Below are 18,659 nucleotides of genomic sequence, written 5' to 3' on the forward strand. Positions count from 1 at the left end.
TGGTTAGCCACTGTATTGAGTCATGCCCCCTGCAGTAATTGGTGATATTTAACATTATAGGGGGAGGAGGTCAAGCTGCTAGTGATCTTTTCCAACATATTTCCCCAAAATGTTCCATGCAAACACTCTTCAATCCTTTTGGGGGAGATGTGAGCACACAGACACAGACAGACACACACCTAAACACTGGCTGAAAATGCTCGACTTATTAGACATGAAGGACCCTGCAAACTTTCAGAGTTCTAGGAACAGTCTTGTGAAAGATCTGAGCAAAGTGAAAGCATCTGCTGAGATATACATTCCCTGAGACACAGAATTCTGGAGGGGCCGTGAGAGCTTCCTCTAAACCAGTCCAGTATTTACCCCTCTGCAATGAGCTCTAGAACCTTCCCCATTCGTTCAGCCACCAATACCCAGGGGAATTAGATATAAGTTCCTCTTCATGCATGTGTGTGCATTCTCCAGCCTCTGTGATGAGAAAAACAGGGTGTCTTTAGCTTTACAAAACAAACACAGAGGTGATGAAAGTCTATTTTATTCGGATCCCCAAAGTTTGGGATACGGAAGGGTTCTGCAAAGAAGGCAGCTCTTGACAAATCCCTACTAGTTATGTGTAAACCCTTGTAAAGATGTGCCTGATATCACGACTCCAAAGCTTATTTGACACCCGTATTTGCTATAGGATAGAGAAAGGTCCCTTCCTTTCCATTGCTTAGCCTAGTTTGAAAAAGAGACTAAGTTTTTATGATTCGTTATTTGAGAGTAAGTGCTTCCATCTGGTACCACAAAAGGTATCTGTTGATAACCCTTCTGAAGCTGCATCCATCTCTCTCTCTGCACCCTCCAGAAACAGCTTGGCTGGATTATGAATGGAGGCGATGCTCTTCCCAAGGGGTATTTTGCCAGTCAGACTGCAGAGGCAAGTTGCAGGTGGCATGAGATGCTGCCAGTTACAGACGAGAGTAGGAATTCCATGCTATACTCAGAAATCCATTCTTCACATAGCTGCTAATAAAAAGATATTATGACTTTTAAACAAAGCAAGGAGCAATGAATAATGACTCACCAAGGCAGCAGAATAATTGTGACTTGTTTGTTTCAAACATTCAATCTTAATTTAAAAATTGCCAGTGATGGGGAATCTACCATGACCCTTGGTAGGGTGCCCCAATGGCTAGTTACCCTCACTGTTCAAAATGTAATCCTTATTTCCAGTCTGAATTTGTCTAGCTTCAGCTTCCAGCCATTGGATCGTGTTAGACCTTTCTCTGCCAGATTGAAGAGCCCAGTGTCAAATATTTGTTCCCTATGTAGCTACTTGTTATCTAGTCACCTCATAACCTTCCCTTTGTTAAACTCAGTAGCTGGAGCTCCTTGAGTCTGTGACTCTACGGCATGTTTTCTAATCGTTTAGTCATTCTCTGGTTCTTCTCTGAGCTCTACCAATTAATCAACATCCTTCTTGAATTGTGGGCTCCAGAACTGCTTCTGGCAGAGCTTGCACCAGTGTAAAATACAGAGGTAAAATAATCTCTTGAGCCTCCAGCCCCTGTGATCCATTCATGGGCTAACTGAATCGCAATGGGCTGACCTTCATTTAGAGGAGTAGGTTGATATTACCAAGGGATAAGTCTCTGGATATACGGAATTATTCCTATTGTACTATTTGTATGTATCTGATTGAATGTTATTGAAAGTTGGTGGTAGTTAGGTGCCTATATAGGCCTATTTCTATTGTTGAAAATCTCCCCTGAAAAGTGATGCAAGAAAAGCAGGACTCAAATCTATTTGTCCAAAGCAGCAGAGACAACTCTTGTGAAATATACAGTGGACATGTCCTCATAAGACACTGCCAATTTCCTGCTCAGAGAGGAGGTCTAGACCATTACATTCATGGGGGTGGCCATGACCTGGGAAGGTTTGGAAGGACCATGCTAGGGAGTCCTTGGTACTGCTGTCCAGTGGCTCCCTTTGGCTGACCCAGGAACAGTTGGGACAAATTTCATAGGGAACAATTTACTCCCTTATTTACTGAGAGGAAGGTCTGGAGAAATGATCTGAAGAAAATAGGATGTAATTTAGTAAGGACAAATGCAAAGTTCTGCACTTAGGAAGGAAAATTGAGTTGCACACATACAAAATGAGAAATGACTGCCTAGGAAGGAGCACTGTGGAAAGAGATCTGGGGGTCATAGTGGACCACAAGCTAAATATGAGTCAACAGTGTAATGCTGTTCCAAAAAAAGAGAACATCCTTCTGGAATGTATTAGCAGGAGTTTTGTCAGTAAGACACAAACTAATTCTTCTGCTTTACTCTGCACTAATTGGGCCTGAACTAGAGTTTTGTGTTCAGTTCTGGGTGCCACATTTCAGGAACGATGTGGACAAATTGGAAAAAGTCCAGAGAAAAGCAGCAAAAATGATTAAAGGTCTAGAAAACAAGACCTATGAGGGAAGATTGAAAAGAATTGGGTTTGTTTAGTCTGGAGAAGAGAAGATTGAGAGGGAACATGAGAACAGTTTTCAAGTACATAAAAGATTATTACAAGGAGGAGGGAAAATAATTGTTCTTCTTAACTTCTGATGATAGGACAAGAAGCAACAGGCTTAAACAGTAGCAAGGGAGGTTTAGGTTGGACATTAGGAAAAACTTCCTAACTGTCAGGATAGTTAAGCACTGGAATAAATTGCTTAGGAAGGTTGTGGAATCTCCATCTCTAGAGATATTTAAGAGTAGGTTAAATAAATGTCTATAAGGGGTGGTCTAGACAGTATTTGGTCCTGCCATGAGGGCAGGGGACTGGACTAGATGACCTCTTGAGGGCCCTTCCAGGCCTATGATTCTATGATTTTATCCCACAGAGCCACTTCCGCCCCCATCTTCCCCCAGAAATTCTAGACCTTCCTCGGGTAGTTCAGAGATGGGGCCACGCATCTGCTGTAGATTGTCTGAGCTCTGTTCCATTTGATGCCAGTGATTTCCATCGAAATGGAAAGTTCTCTGCACACCTGAGACAGGGCAGGATCTTGTCTAGCCCGGCGCCTCACAGTACCCAGTGGAGGCTGGACATGTGCAGTGTACAGAGGCTGGAAACCTGCAGCAGGTATTGAGCCACTGCTGATTAAAGAAACTGTCCAGTTTCAAACAGACTCCAGACTGTCCACTATTATTTTGGAAATAGTCATTTTACAGTTCTCAGAGTATGATGATGACAAACTGACGGCTCTTAAGGAACTGCTGACTTCCCCATTGGCTACTGAATTCTGAATAAACGATTTCCAGCTTTGGAGAGTCAGTGTGAGACTTGAGGACTAAGCACTCTGGATGCTATTGATTGTGCAGAGACAGCTGTGCCTTTGGTTTTGCTGGCTTGTCTTTGAGACAGGAATGAGAGAGAACTTTGGCCCAGCCAAAACATTTGAAAAATGTTGGGGTTAAACTAAGAAAAAACAACTAACTGACACCTAGCCCAGGGAGTGGGAAAAAAAATCGTGCTTCCCCTTGGGCATTGCATAGTCCTCTCTCCCATTTATGCAACCCAAGATAACATTAGTCCCTTCAGCCCCAGGTCTAATAGGTCTTAAAAAAATGCATAGGTCTAATAAAATTTCTAATTGGCAGCTACGTTTATAGCCATAAAGTTACCTTTGGGGGGATCTCAAGTAGAAGGAAGGAGGTAGGAGGTTATTTTACTCTGTATTTGCTACTAGTGCTGACATACAGAGCCTAGTTCTGGGCCCATAATCCATATGGAGAGAAGGAAATAGTCACACTCGAGCTTTCCTGTCTCTGCTATTCTATTTTATTTCCACCTACATTTAAATGTGTTTTGATCTACTGCTGTCTCTCCAGTTTCCAGCCATGTGACAGAGGGTACTGCAGACAGTCCAGTGTCCCACTGAAATTGTCATGCCTACTCCAGCACTTGTAGTCAACCCTATGTCTGTGTGCAGTGTGGAACCTGACACTGCGAGCAGCTCACCTGGTTGAGGGATTTGTTACAGATTCGCAACTCAGAGTGGAACTAGGGAAAAAACCTCTAGGGTTCATCAGCTTTTCAAGCCAGCTTGGTCCCAGTTTATGGCTTCTCATCAAACTGGGCAAAGTTTGTGATTCTGTTTGCTTTAGGTTAAATGTGGGACTTTAGTTGTGAATGTCAGGTTTGTCTGAAAGCAAACTTCAATGAAAAGACTTCCTTGGGCGCATTGAAATCAAGGGAAACATTTGCATAAACTCCTGTGAAGGGAAAATTACATGTTTTACACTGCTCTGATCAATACTCATTTCCGGATCTCTATGACGATAGATGGAGTATGAGCTAGAATAAAAATAACAGCGGTTAGTTGGCAGCCCACTGAGCCAGTCCCTGGCAGCGGGGCGGTTTTGTAATCCCTCAGAACCAGTGGAAAATATTGTGTCTTTTGCATTTTTCTGCCACAGAAGGAAGGAGAAAAGAAATTAAAACACAGAATGAAAAAAAGGTAAATAGACAAAAGACAAAAAAACCCTCTCTTAACTGTGTTGTGAGCTTTCCCTGCTTAATAGGCCCCTTTGTGATGCCACAGCTGGATGGCTTATACTGTGCACTTATCTGTAGGGCACACAGAGGCTTGAAATCACCAGCAAAGAAGAGCAAAGATTTCTCAGCTTTCCCCTCACTCCAGGGACCCTGCACAAAGGCCATGTCCCTCTTTGGCATTAATTCGCCTCCAAACATGCTTGTTGCTGGAGCCAGGGCAGCTGTTACCCTGAATGAATCACTGTTATGATCCTCCTCTGCCCTGCATCATGTGTCTTCATTGGCAACTGTGCAATGAGAGCAAAGTGGTTGTAAAAGCTGCCAGAACAGAATGGTCACATGCTTAAGCTCAGTCTGCAGAGAAGGAAATTACAGCGCAAGGTGCAGGGCAGCAGGGAATCCGGCCTTCTGTCCTTTTAACAGTGACTAAGGAGGCGATTATTCCTGTGGAAATGAGACAGATACAGCAATTCTCAGCTTCCATGCCCAAGAGCAGGTACTATGCATTGCTGTGATCTCATTTAACCCACCACAGATCTAGACCTATGACCATGTGCCATGGAGGAGGAGAAGATAATCGCTGGTTTTCCTGGGCTGAGTGTCAGCATAGTGTTCTGAATTTCTGCTCTTCCATTACATTGTACTGGAATCTCAGCTAGACTGTGCTTCAGATTAAACAGTCTCTGGCACTGGGCTGGAGAAATGACCCACAGAGACTCTCAATATGTTAAAAACAGCACTACCAAGGGGCTTCCAGGAGCTCGTCATGGAATGAAATGGAACCCAGGATCAAGAAGCACACAGAGAACAAGTGAAATGAGAAGCAAGAGAATAACGGGGTTGTAAATTGAAGAGTGGAGGCTAGTTAATGCAGAGCACTGCTGGTGCATTGTGGGCACCCATTGTGGCAGAGAAAGTGCTTTGAAGGGGTTTCTCATGCCATAATATATAAAAGTCATTCATCTCATTGACAGTTCTGATTTACAAAAATACCACTTGTTTTATAACTTAATTCTGTTTTCCTAAAATATTCAAATTTGAGGAAAAGTTTAGGCTGCCTAATAATTTAGAAGCTGGTTTTCCGTGGCAGACTTAGTGGCATTGTGTGCTGAAAGCTCAAAAATTCATTTCCTAAAATAGTACCTGGACAGATTTGCACCATGCATGTCCACGGTTCTAGAAGAGCTCTGTGTGGCTTGAAAGCTTGTCTTTCTTACCAAGAGAAGTTGGCCAGTAAAAGATATTACCTCACCCACTCTGTCTCTCATGGTTCTGGAGCAATTCCTACAACCTATTTACCACCTCCTATAAAAAAAAGTGCAAGTATGTACTAAAGTTTGGTTTCGAACAGCCAACTGATGTATTAGCAAATATTGCTGTGTTTGCTTTCTGCAAAAAATCATTCAAGTAGTTTTGCTTATTCAAGTGCTCATGTTGTTTGTGTTGATGATAAAATATTTTCTTACACATTATATTTAATTAGTGTTAGCTGGAAAAATATTTTTCTTTCTGTTGAAAATTTTCATTTTTTCGTCAAAAAACAAAACAAAATTGAAAGACCTGAAAGTTTTTGTTGGAAAAGCTTTTTGTTTTCACTTCTTCCTTGACAAGCACATTTTTCCTCAGCAGGCAGACATTTTCCACACACAAATTCCTCCCCCACACACACATTTGGTTAAAAAACAAGAACAACAAACAAACAGTTTTCTGTAGAAAACCAGTTTCAATAGAGAATTTCCACCCAAGGTGAGGAATCATAGAAGATTAGGGTTGGAGGAGACCTATGGAGGTCATCTAGTCAAACTCCCTGCTCAAAGCAGGATCAGCACGAACTAAATCATCCCAGCCAGGGCTTTATGTCTGACTTAAAAACCTCTAAGGAAGGAGATTCCACCACCTCCCTAGGTAACCCATTCCAGTGCTTCACCACCCTCCTAGTGAAAACGTTTTTCTTAATATCCAACCTAAACCTCCCCCACTGCAACTTGAGACCATTGCTCCTTGTTCTGTCATCTGCCACCACTGAGAACAGACAAGCTCCATCCTCTTTGGAACCCTCCTGCAGGTAGTTGAAGGCTGCTATCAAATCCCCCCTCACTTTTATTTTTCTGAAGGCTAAATAACCCCAGTTCCCTCAGCCTCTCCTCATAAGTCATGTGCCCCAGCCCCCTAATCATTTTCATTGCCCTCCATTGGTCTCTTTCCAATTTGTCCACATCCCTTCTGTAGTAGCGGGACCAAAACTGGATGCAATACTCCAGATGTGGCCTCACAAGTGCTGAATAGAGGGGAATAATCACTTCCCAGAATAATCTGCTGGCAATGCTCCTACTAATACAGCCAATATGCCATTGGCCTTCTTGGCAGCAAGCGCACACTGCTGACTCATATCCAGCTTCTCATCCACTGTAATCCCCAGGTCCTTTTCTGCACAACTGCTGCTTAGCCTGTCGGTGCCCAGCCTGTAGCAATGCATGGGATTCTTCTGTCCTAAATGCAGGACTCCACCTTGTTGAACCTCATCAGATTTCTTTTGGCCCAATCCTCCAATTTGTCTAGGTCACTCTGAGCCCTATCCCTACCCTCCAGCGTATCTACCTCTCCCCCCAGCTTAGTGTCATCTGCAAACTTGCTGAGGGTGCAGTCCACGCCATCCTCCAGATCATTAATGAAGATATTGAACAAATCCAGCTCCAGGAACGACCCTTGGGGCACTCCACTTGAAACCGGCTGCCAACTAGACATTTAGCAGTTGGTCACTATCCGTTGAGTCCAACAATCTAGCCAGCTTTCTATCCACCTTGTAGTCCATCCATCCAATCCATACTTCTTTAACTTTCTGGGAAGCATACTGTGGGAGACCGTATCAGAAGCTTTGCTAAAGTCAAGGAATATCACATCCACCACTTTCCCCATAAGGAAGGGACCTCCTGAGGTCCCTTCCAACCCTGATCTTCTATGATTCTATGAAATGCCGTCTCTCCAGGAGAGTGCATCCTTGTGGCTGGATGTGGTGCAGCTGCTCTCTCATGCGCAGCACCCCCTGCCAACGGTTGGTCCAGGCCAGTGACCATCTCCCTTCCCATAACTTGGCCCTCCAGACAAGCCATGATTTAGTCTCCACCCCTTTTGGGATGACAAAGTCCAACCAATAGAAGTCCAGACATCCTTGCAAAAAGGTCTTTGGCCCCAACTCTGGGCCCCATGGTCCTCACATCCTCTTTGCTGGGCTTTCCAATGCCCTCATGCCCTGCTTCATGCCACTTTCTCAGGTGGCTGATAGTGGAATCCATGCCCACGGGGCCTTCTAGTGAGCAGGCAAGGTCTGTCTAGCCCTGCCCACACCTGCCACCTCTCTAGACTTTTTCATACCATAGCTTTTTAAACAGACCCTCTGTGGAGATATAGGCCCACATTAGACCTGGGTTAACAATGGTTTTAAATTGAGTTTGGATGTTAGCATGAGCGATAGGCCCAAATCATGTGACCAAAAAGACTAATGAAATCATGAGAAATAAGAGCTGTTTGTGTTTAACTTGTAGTGATATGTGACATACCAGTATTATCTTATTTAAGATTTGGGCTGAGGTAATAGAAATAAATAAAACATGGTTTGCTGTAAATAATTGGCTGTACAGATTTGTTTAATGCATTTTTAAAAATGCCTCATCTGGCCTTAGGTAAGGCATGAAACCAGCGATGGCATCACCTGTTTATTAAAAGTATAAAAAGGCAAGGTTTTTAGGGGTTTCTTTCTCAGAACTGGAGCCATGATCAGAAGGTATCTCCCAGTCCCAATCCCATTTTGAATATTTGGCCAATAGGTAGGCCAGTATTGTAGCTAGGATACAGTGTGAATAGGCTTATATTTGTCCTTTGGATGTAACCAGCACCAAGTGGCCTTTGGACTAATAAAGGAATGCTTGTGTGGAAAATGAGTCTTGGTAAACCTGATACATGTACCAGGAAAATGATTTTCAACATCCTTTCCTCACCTCTTGAGGCTCACTCATCTTGCAGGGTCAGGAGTCACAGGGGTCTCCCTGGGAATCCTCTCCCCCAAAAAATCCCAACTCAGAATACAAATATAAACCTCCTTCTGCCCTCCTTGGTCTTGACGTTTCATTCTCTTCTGTTCCCCAAATGGACCCCTCCTAGGGCTCTCTCCCTGGAAGCCCAGATCCTACTCTGTTATCAGAGTTCCTCACTGCCAGAGTCTGCTTCACCTCGTGGCTCCTGTGATCTCTCTGGGTTCTTTGCCAGACTTCTCTGTCTAAGAGAGGCTACCAGGGCCAACTTCTCCCTTGACCCTCCCAGTTTCTCCATTTCAGTCCCAGAGAGTGATCACAGAGTTCGTTTCTGTGCTCCCTGCAACCCCCTTCTGCTCCACACTTCCAGCCTTCACAGTCACCACCCAGCTCCTCCACAAGCTGGACATCATCCCTAAGTCAGCTTGGTCTACCCTCCCGCTGCAGTGAGGTGACTTAATTGGCCTCAGGCCCACAAGAAAAAACCTTTCACTGCCTGTGGGGGGACACACCCCATGAGGGAGCTCTACATGTAATTTTTTTTTTACAATAAGCCATAATGTAACAATGCTTGGATGATGCCCAGGCCTGTGCTGAATGCATATAGATTTGATGTGTGTTGCCATTGGTTTTACATTTGCCTCTTTCTCTGATGGTACTCACTGACTCAAAAGGCTGTCAAGATGTACACTCTGCTTGCATTTTAAATGGGTTGGAACTTTATTAACAAGCTAGGAAAGTGACCTGGATAATCATTGTCCTAACCACAGAGAGCCAGGCTTTGCTCATCTCTAGATTAGGTTATCACAGCTCATTCTGCCTGGGGCTTACAAGGTGGACTGTGTAGGACTGCACCTGTCCAGTGGATTAGTTCTAGCTCTGATTAGGGGGCGGATCTGTTCTCTACCTATAGCATGGGTGTTGGCATAGCAAGAGAGGCACACCTGCCAAAAACACTTGATCCCACCCCACTTCTGCTGGCCCCCAGACTTTGGGGAAATTCCCATACAGATCTGTATTTTCAGTTCAGGTCCTGCTAATAAAACCCATAAAAGTCCAGAGGCCTCATTTCCTACCACAGAAGGATGTGAAGCACCAACAAGGACTTCTTTCTCTTGTCACAGTAGTTCCTCTAGTTTCTATTTTGTTTAGAAGACAGCAAATAAAGACAATGGGTGAGGTTCTGAGGCCTGCAATGTGCAGGAGGTCAGATAAGATGTTCTTGATGGTCTCTTCTGACCTTAAATCAATCAGTCTATGAGAGCCCAGCAGTGCAATTCAACTACACCACCTTCGTAGCAAGCTGGGTTTGAAAAACAACTGACTATGTTTTCTCTTGTTGCATTTAGGAGCCCAGAGGTGAAAACTAAACCTGTCTTTCTGAACCGAAATATTTTAAACTTGTTCATGTCCAGAAATAAAATCAGATTTCTGTTTATAATGAGCTGAAGAGTGATGTCTGTTTCACAGTCTGACTGCTCGAATGCACTAATCCCCTTGGCTGTAGAAAGTTATTCAATATCAAGGAGAGCTTCAGCCCTATATTTATGAACGTCACCAGCAAAGGTCAATAAGGACACTGGAAAAATCATGTAGACAGCACTTGTTAATGGTATCCAGGAGAGCTCTTTGAGCAAAAGAGAAAGGTGACTGTGCACCAAAGATCATTTAGTAAAGTTAATCATCTCGGCATTTCATATGTCATGGGGGGTTATAGGCTGAAAGTGATCTGAGTTGCAAGTGCATTAGCTGACACTCCAGAATCTGTATGTAATTATTATAAGAGGCATCCAATACGTTCCTCAGCTCTGCATCTGAAGCTCCAGGCACCGTCATACATTTTCTGTCCTTTATTCCACATTCTGATGTTGATGCCCATCACTGGAATATCTGAGCATGGATTTTAGGTTCTGTACTTATGGTGCCAGGGAAAGTTACTTTGATTAATCATTTACATGGGAATAAAAAAGGGAAAAACAACCTGTAACATAGCATATAGAATTCTAATCTCATCACATTGCGTTATGGTCTCATCTAGCAATTCCCCTATAATGGATTCTGTGAGTTTTTCTACTCCTTTTGTGAAAAGATTTGTCTGGCTGATTTCCTGCTTTTTTTTCCTATTCATACATTATTCATACACATAATTTAATTTGTATTAACCTGTTTGTTTAACACTTGTGTGAATGTATTTGAGGCAAAGGATTTTTCTCATACTATTCATGTTACCTGTCTTTTGCTCTGACTATTTATTATCCACAGTGTGTGATTGGTCACCTGTTTCCCAGGCTATTATTTCCTTGGCACCCTCTGACAAGGCCACTGAAGCAGTGTAGCAGAGCAAGGGAGCAATTCCAGCACTGGCAGTGAGCAAAGCATAGACCAGACAGGAGACAAATGGGGTTTTGCCTGCAGAAGAGCCATTCCCCAAACATTTGGCTGAACAAAACCCCATTTGCATGTGTCTGTGGGAAGCAAACAGAAGGGGCGCAATACACAGGAAGAGCGGAGCAACGATTGGGAATTCAAACCGATGTTCAGTTCTGCACATGACGAGAGAGCGAGGGCAGCAATGCAGTTTGTAAAGCACTCGGGGCAGGGACTGTCTCTGTCCAGGGACTAGCACAATGGGGTCCGGACCTGAGCTGGAATCGTTAGGTGCTACCACCCTACAATTAATAATTCCCTACCATCTGATTTTCCAATTAGAAAGGCGCATAATACAAAAATAACGTGCTATATATTACATGGATTGGAACTGGCTAAGTGATAAATCTTAGCATGCTGTTGTTAATGGGTGACCATTAGCCAGGGTGCCATACACTGGGTCCTGCTGGACAAAGTTCACATCCCTGTGCTGTTTACCAGGATGGGTTCTCTGGCCCATGCTAGGCAGGAGGTCACACCAGCTGCTGGTGGTGGTGGTCCCTTTTAGTCTTAGAATCTGTGAAACAGAAGAATAGAATGTCCAATAGCAAGTCATTTGTTAGGGATGGCTCCGCATCTGCGACCCAGTTGAGCCACTCAGAGCTCTTTTAGTGGGATTTCTGCCATCGGCATGACTTCCAGGACAATTCCTACAGATTGTCTTTCCCTTTTTCCTCAGAGTTTGTTCCAAGCCAACTGAGCAGTGGTGCTGCTGCCTACAAAGAAGTCACCTGGGACACCATACAGAGTAACTGTACTGGCTGTGCCAGAGGACAGCAAAAAGAGAACATCCAACTAGAGACCAAGCTAGCGGCAAGGTAATGCACAGCCAGTGCAGCATTTCCATGGGAGCATTCAGCAAATTCCCAGCTTGTCTGTCCTCCTCCCGATACAGGGTTCTTCTTCACAAAGGGATTATCACAAGAGCCCGTAACTAGGAGTTATATGGAAAGTTTAGGAGAAAGTGTACTAGAACTCTACGCGCTCCCACCATGAATACTAATCCATGTCTAACTGAGGAGATACTGAAGTTATAATTGTCTCGCTTCAGTATGAAGCCAGTGGTATTATAGATATCAGCTGAACAGGCCAAAAGGTCATCACAATTTAAAGTGTTCTTTCAAATGCACAACAGATATTTTTAAAACAGTTTTGTTGGAAATGAAACGGAAAATCTTTCTTCTGAACTGTTCTTGTACAGCCGTTGATCACAGGAAATGAGTTCAGAGACAAATGACTTATTTCAAAGTAGGAGGTGACCGTTTCTGTCACTGGGTAATTTTACCTGCTCCCCAAACAGCCTTGGAAGAGGCTACGGATAGTCAGTGCAGCAGGTGCCATAGCAGGAATGTTCAATGTGGGCAATGGTGACTCTCCAAATCACATGATCTCTTCGCGGGTTGAGACATCCAGAACAGCTTGGGGGATTTAGATACATCGTCTATTAGCAGTGAGGGAGGCACCCAGTCCCCTGCAGCACCGGGGTAATCTCAGCCCGGAAGTATGGAGCTCAGGCCAGCTGCACTCTGGGAGTGATGACTCACTGGTGTATCACCAAGATGAGTCATGGTGAATGCTGCCCGCTGTGTTTCAGGTCATGCCCTTGGAAAATACCCCTCCTCCCAACCCCGGGAACTGACAAACTAGATCCTCAGGGATACACCAACAACGGAGGCTCGGAAGTGCACATGGGGTAAGAATTTAGGGACAGATCCTCAGCTGGTGTTAAGTGCCATAGCTACCTGCAGTCAGTGGAGCTGTGACTGTTTACATCAGATGAGGATCTGCCCCTAGACATCCACAGTTGCAAATCTTTGGGTGCCAGGACTTAACACACCCTCTCTCACACTGACCAGCACTATGGCCACTGCTCCTCCATCCTTTACAACCTCTTGCCTCATCTTCCTTCAATAAGGGGCTGTCGCCCTCTTTCACCACAGGATTCTGGGCCTCCAGTTCTCCCTTCCTGCTGCACTCTGTTTGCTCCACTTCAGACTTTCCCAGGCATGGATGACTCCGTGCATCAATCGGCCCCATACACCATGGCATAAGTCAGAGAGTAAGACATTTAAAGGGGAAGTACTCAGCCAATGGAAATAGACAGATTAGTGACTTGCCTCTAATCAGAAAGTGAATCAGGGTCAGAGCCAAGATGAGCTTTTGGGGATCCTGACTCAAAGTCTTGTGATCAAACAAGACCATGCCTTTTCCAGTGTCAGAATCATCAGGCTGTTCTGGGCACTAGAGGAAAGTATTTGCCCGTCTGTGAGGGAGCAAAGAGGGTAATTAACCATTGGAACAGGCTGTGGAGGATTCTGTATCCCTTGTAGTGTAAGTTCAGACTTGATGTCTATTTAACAGGTCTATTCTACCTCACCCCGTGTCAATAACCTAGTCCCAGATTTGGACCTTAGCGTCCAAAATATGGGGGTTAGCATGAAAACCTCAAAGCTTAGTTACCAGCTTGGACCGGGTACTGCTGCCACCACCCAAAAAATTAGAGGGCTTTGGGGCACTCTGGTCCCCACAAAAACCTTCCCTGGGGACCCCAAGACCCAAATCCCTTGAGTCTCACAACAAAGGGAAATAAACCTTTTCCCTCCCCCCCCCCTCCAGGTGTTCCTGGAGAGATACACAGACACAAGCTCCGTGAATCTAAACAGAGGGAGTCCACCCTCTCTAATTCCAGCCTTGGAAAACAGAAGTACCGAGAGTTAATCTCTCTTTCCCCCCTCACCCAGAGGGTATGCAAAGTCAGGCTAGTAAATCTAACACACACAGATTTTCCTCTGACTTCTTCCTCCCACCAATTCCCTGGTGAGCTGCAGACTCAATTTCCCTGAAGTCCCTCACTAAAGAAAAACTCCAACAGGTCTTAAAAGAAAGCTTTATATAAAAAAGAAAGAAAAATACATAAAAATGGTCTCTCTGTATCAAGGTGAGAAATACAGGGACAATTTCTTAAAAGAAATATGAATAAACAGCCTTATTCAAAAAGAATACAATTTAAAGCACTCCAGCAACTATAGGCATGTAAATATAAAACAACAAACCATTTTGTACTCACAACTTGGAAACAGAAGATTAGAAAGCAGGAAACAGAAATCCTCCCATAGCTGAGAGAGATAGATTCAAGACAAAGGACTCACACCCAAAAACTTCCCTCCACCCAGATCTGAAAAAAGTCTGGTTTCCTGATTGGTCCTCTGGTCAGGTGTTTCAGGAACTTCTTTCCAGGTGTAAGAACATTAACCCTTAGCTATCTGTTTATGACACGCCGAAGTACAGGAACCCTGGGCAAGGTTCTCTGGTGGTGCTATGGTGGAGTCAAAGTAGATAATGACACTGGTCCCTTCTGGCACTACAAGCCTGGGTTTATAAACCATGGGAAAGCCAACGGTGTGTTGGGGTCTTGGCAAGGTCTTTGGAGAGAACTGGGAATTGGTAGGCAGCAGGTGCACTGCGGGGTTCTCCTTCCCCACACTGTTCCTAAACTCTGAGGGGTGGGGGAAGCTCTTCTGTTGGGAAAGGAGAGGAGGTTCATTGAGGTCAGAACTGGGTCACCACCCTTAGTTGTCATTATAAAGTTTCTAGGCCTGATTCTCACCTCATTCACACTGTGTAAATGGAGTCAGACCAGTCTAAAACTTGTGGGAGAGGAGAACTGACCCCAGCCTTGAATCCTGTCTAGGCACAATACTTAGTAACGCTCATGTGATACAGTGCAAGACCCTCTCAGCAAATCCTTACTGGCCATGTGAGCACACAGATGACAATGATGGCCAGTTAATTAAAGCTGTAGTAAAGATATCAGAACCACATGGCACAATGGCAGGTTACCGAGGTAAAACTGATTGTGCTTTATGTTTGAAAGTGGTGCTAGACCAGCACAATTCATGCTGCACTATTTCAGAGGCTGTCAGCTTTCCTGTTAGAAACCCTGTCACAGAACCTGACATGGTAACACAAGCATAACCATCCAGCCTGGGTGGCAGATCAGAGGGGCCCATGGGTGCTGGGGGGCGGATTTAGAGACACTTGGTTATATGCTTGCTCAGTACAATGAAAGCATGAGGGGGTAGGAGAGTAGGCGTGGCAGGATGTCCATTAGGAGGGTGTTGGCCACTGTCTCCCCCAGCCTGTGTGACTGGGGTGAGCTGTCCTGCAATGACAAGATTGGACCCCAAATAGCCTGAACCAAAAGTGGGACCAATGTTCCAGGTGAAATCTTAGCCCAAGTGAAGTCAATGGATGTTTTGACATTGACTTTAACGCAGCCGGGATCTCACCATCATTCACCGATGGTCGGCTGTCAATGGGACTTAGTGGGTACAGGGTCACGCCCTACCCGTAGCTGTACAAATGCATACAGGAAAAGTGCTGTGTACGGAGCTGTCAGCTACCCATCCTAACAAGCAGATAGACTCTGGAGCAGCTAGCACCCTGAAGTAACCATAAATCAATGGGCTAAAAGATGTCATTGACATTTAATTCAACAGGCATTGCATTTTCGCTGTGCTGAAAGTTTGATAGCTCTGGTCCTTTGGAAAAATACAAAGTACGCTTCCTACTTTCTATGGGGAAGGCAACTATTTTCAAAGGCTAGCTATTGGCCTTCAAAAAGTCCAAAAGTCCCACTCATCTGCCAACGCCAGATATTACATTTTTGATTATTTGTTTTTTCAGTATATCTTGTTTCATATAGTATGTTTATTAAGGTGACATAAAATAGCTTCTGTTCTCATTCACATACTGATTTCTCCATTTTTCCTCAGTAAAAGAGTATCTGTATTTTCTTCTTAAAATAGGCCAAAATATTAGTAAAGAAAACTGCCAACAGTTCCCCAGTACCTTTTATATTCCTCCTGCTCCAAGTACGGGAAAGTCAGCTTTGTGCATTTATACTATTTTATTTGATTGATGATAATCCACACTATACCATGAAAAACCATGAGGCAAATTCTTTGTTGGAGTCAGTCAACAGAGTTTATATTTATATAAATATATATATATATTTCTGACCAACATATGAAACTTGAACTGAAGGGACCAAAAACCATTAGAAAGCATTATTTTCAGTCAAACCTGACATTACTTTTTGATATTATAGCTTCCTGTCTAACTTCAGGTAAAAGATGCAAATTCAGCTTCTGCTATTAGCCCTTCTGTATCCTCATTATTAAATATTCATGCTTTCTGTAGCTTGTCTCTGTGTATAGGTTATTAAAGCTCATAAAATTAGCAATAGTTACTATATGATCAACTCTTGGTATTAAAGATAAAGTGCTTTTAAATTTTGCTTCTTTATTGTCTCTGCTAGTCTAGTACCATAAAAAGAGCTTTTGCTATACAATTTATATTAGGAAGTTGACTTTATAACTGAGAAGTGATCTCCATCTTCTCCCATGCGCTTTAAAAAGCATCACACTCGAGTTCTGATATAGATGAGAACACTAGGAAGGAGCTATCTCTGTATCTCTCTATAGATATATCTCCTGCCTAGAATTGCTGTCATTTGCTCTTCGCATACTAATTATTCTCCAGACAGATGATGCTCTAATTTTGGCACTTATGTGGGACTGATCCTTTGTATATGTGACAGGTGCCATCCTAGCCACCTTACCAGGGAGTGCACTACAAGCAGAAGTCTCTGCGGCTTGAGCTAATGAGGCAGGGTCTGAAACCGGGTCTGTCTCAGAGTCACACTTGAGGAGACAGTTCATCAGACACTGCTCCAGAGGAAGCTGTGGGCCTTCCTACTCTTTTCCTGCTCTCCTGGGCCCATTTCTCTGGGTGGGTGAGCACTCTTACAAATAGACATGAAAAGTGCCGGACGGCTTTTCTCCCTAGATCCCCAAGGGCTGACCCTGAAACGCTGTGGCAACATGAGCTCGCTGGACATAGAGATTCCACTGGCATCCTGAAAGTCAGGCACAGCTGACAGCAGGGCATGTGATTTGCTTCTCATTTGAGTTACATTGGGAGAAATCTCTCAGCCGATGGAGTCTTGAGGTGATGTGCTACTAATTCATCAGTCCCTGGGCATGAGGATCACAGCCCCGCTTTGATCCCAGAGGAATCATTCTGGGCTTGGGTAGTTTGTCAGTAGAACAATTTCTGAGCAAAAGCTCCTTCGTGCTTTGTACCACCACTCCCCGCCCCATTGTGCTCATAGATTCATGGACTCATAGACTTTAAGGTCAGAAGGGACCATTATGATCATCTAGTCTGACCTCCTGCACAATGCAGGCCACAGAATCTCACCCACCCAGTCTTGTAACAAACTCTTAACCTATGTCTGAGTTATTGAAGTCCTCAAATTGTGATTTGAAGACCTCAAGCTGCAGAGAATCCTCCAGCAAGTGACCCATGCCCCATGCTGCAGAGGAAGGCGAAAAACCTCCAGGGCCTCTGCCAATCTGCCCTGGAGGAAAATTCCTTCCCGACTCCAAATATGGTGATCAGCTAAACCCTGAGCATGTGGGCAAGACTCACCAGCCAGCACTCAGGAAAGAATTCTCTATAGTAACTCAGATCCCAACCCATCTAACATCCCATCACAGACCACTGGGCATATTTACCTGCTGATAATCAAAGATCAATTGCTAAACTAATTGCCAAAAGTAGGCTATCCCCTCCATAAACTTATCAAGCTTAGTCTTAAAGCCAGATATGTCTTTTGCCCCCAGTGCTTCCCTTGGAAGGCTGTTCCAGAACTTCACTCCTCTAATGGTTAGAAACCTTTGTCTAATTAAAGTCTAAACTTCCTAGTGTTCAGTTTATACCCATTTGTTTTTGTGTCCACATTGGTACTAAGCTTAAATAATTCCTCTCCCTCCCTGATAATAATCCCTCTGATATATTTATAAAGAGCAATCATATCTCCACTCAGCCTTCTTTTGGTTAGGCTAAACAAGCCAAGCTCTTTGAGTCTCCTTTAATACGATAGGTTTTCCATTCCTCGGATCATCCTAGTAGCCCGTCTCTGAACCTGTTCCAGTTTGAATTCATCCTTCTTAAACATGGGAGACCAGAACTGCACACAGTATTCCAGATGAGGTCTCACCAGGGCCTTATATAATGGTACTAACATGTCCTTCTCTTTGTTGGAAATACCTGATGCATCCTAAAACTGCATTAGCTTTTTTAACGGCCATATCACATTGGTGGCTCATAGTCATTCTGTGATCAACCAATACTCTGAGGTCCTTCTCCTCCTCTACTACTTCCAACTGATGCGTCCCCAATTTATAATTAAAATTCTTATTATTAATCCCTAAATGCATGACCTTGCACTTTTCACTAATAATTATTCCAGTTTACACGGTCATCCAGATCTTCTTGTATGATATCCCGGTCCTTCTCTGTGTTAGCAATACCTCCCAGCTTTGTGTCATCCGCAAACTTTATTAGCACATTTCAATTTTTTGTGCCAAGGTGTCATAACATATTCCCAGATTTGGACCTTAGCACCAAAATATGGGTGTTAGCATGAAAACCTCCAAGCTTAGTTACCAGCTTGGACCTGGTAAAGCTGCCACCACCCAAAAAATTAGAGTGTTTTGGGGCACTCTGGTCCCCCCAAAAACCTTCGCTGGGGACCCCAAGACCCAAATTCCTTGAGTCTCACAACAAAGGGGAATAAACCATTTCCCTTCCCTTCTCCCTTCCAGGTGTTCCCTC

The 18,659-nt window shown here is 44.0% G+C and overlaps 1 long non-coding RNA gene across 1 annotated transcript; it reads right to left on the reverse strand.

Annotated features, from left to right (window-relative positions):
- Positions 1–1,380: 1,380 nt before the first annotated feature.
- On the reverse strand, positions 1,381–18,030 carry LOC115649681. Its single transcript, XR_003999889.1, has 3 exons — positions 18,019–18,030; positions 14,146–14,151; positions 1,381–1,482 (listed from the first exon to the last, which is right to left on the reverse strand). It is a non-coding gene; the product is annotated as an uncharacterized LOC115649681 (long non-coding RNA).
- Positions 18,031–18,659: the final 629 nt, after the last annotated feature.

The sequence above is a fragment of the Gopherus evgoodei genome, chromosome 4 (genome assembly GCF_007399415.2).
Source record: "Gopherus evgoodei ecotype Sinaloan lineage chromosome 4, rGopEvg1_v1.p, whole genome shotgun sequence".
NCBI lineage: Eukaryota > Metazoa > Chordata > Testudines > Testudinidae > Gopherus > Gopherus evgoodei.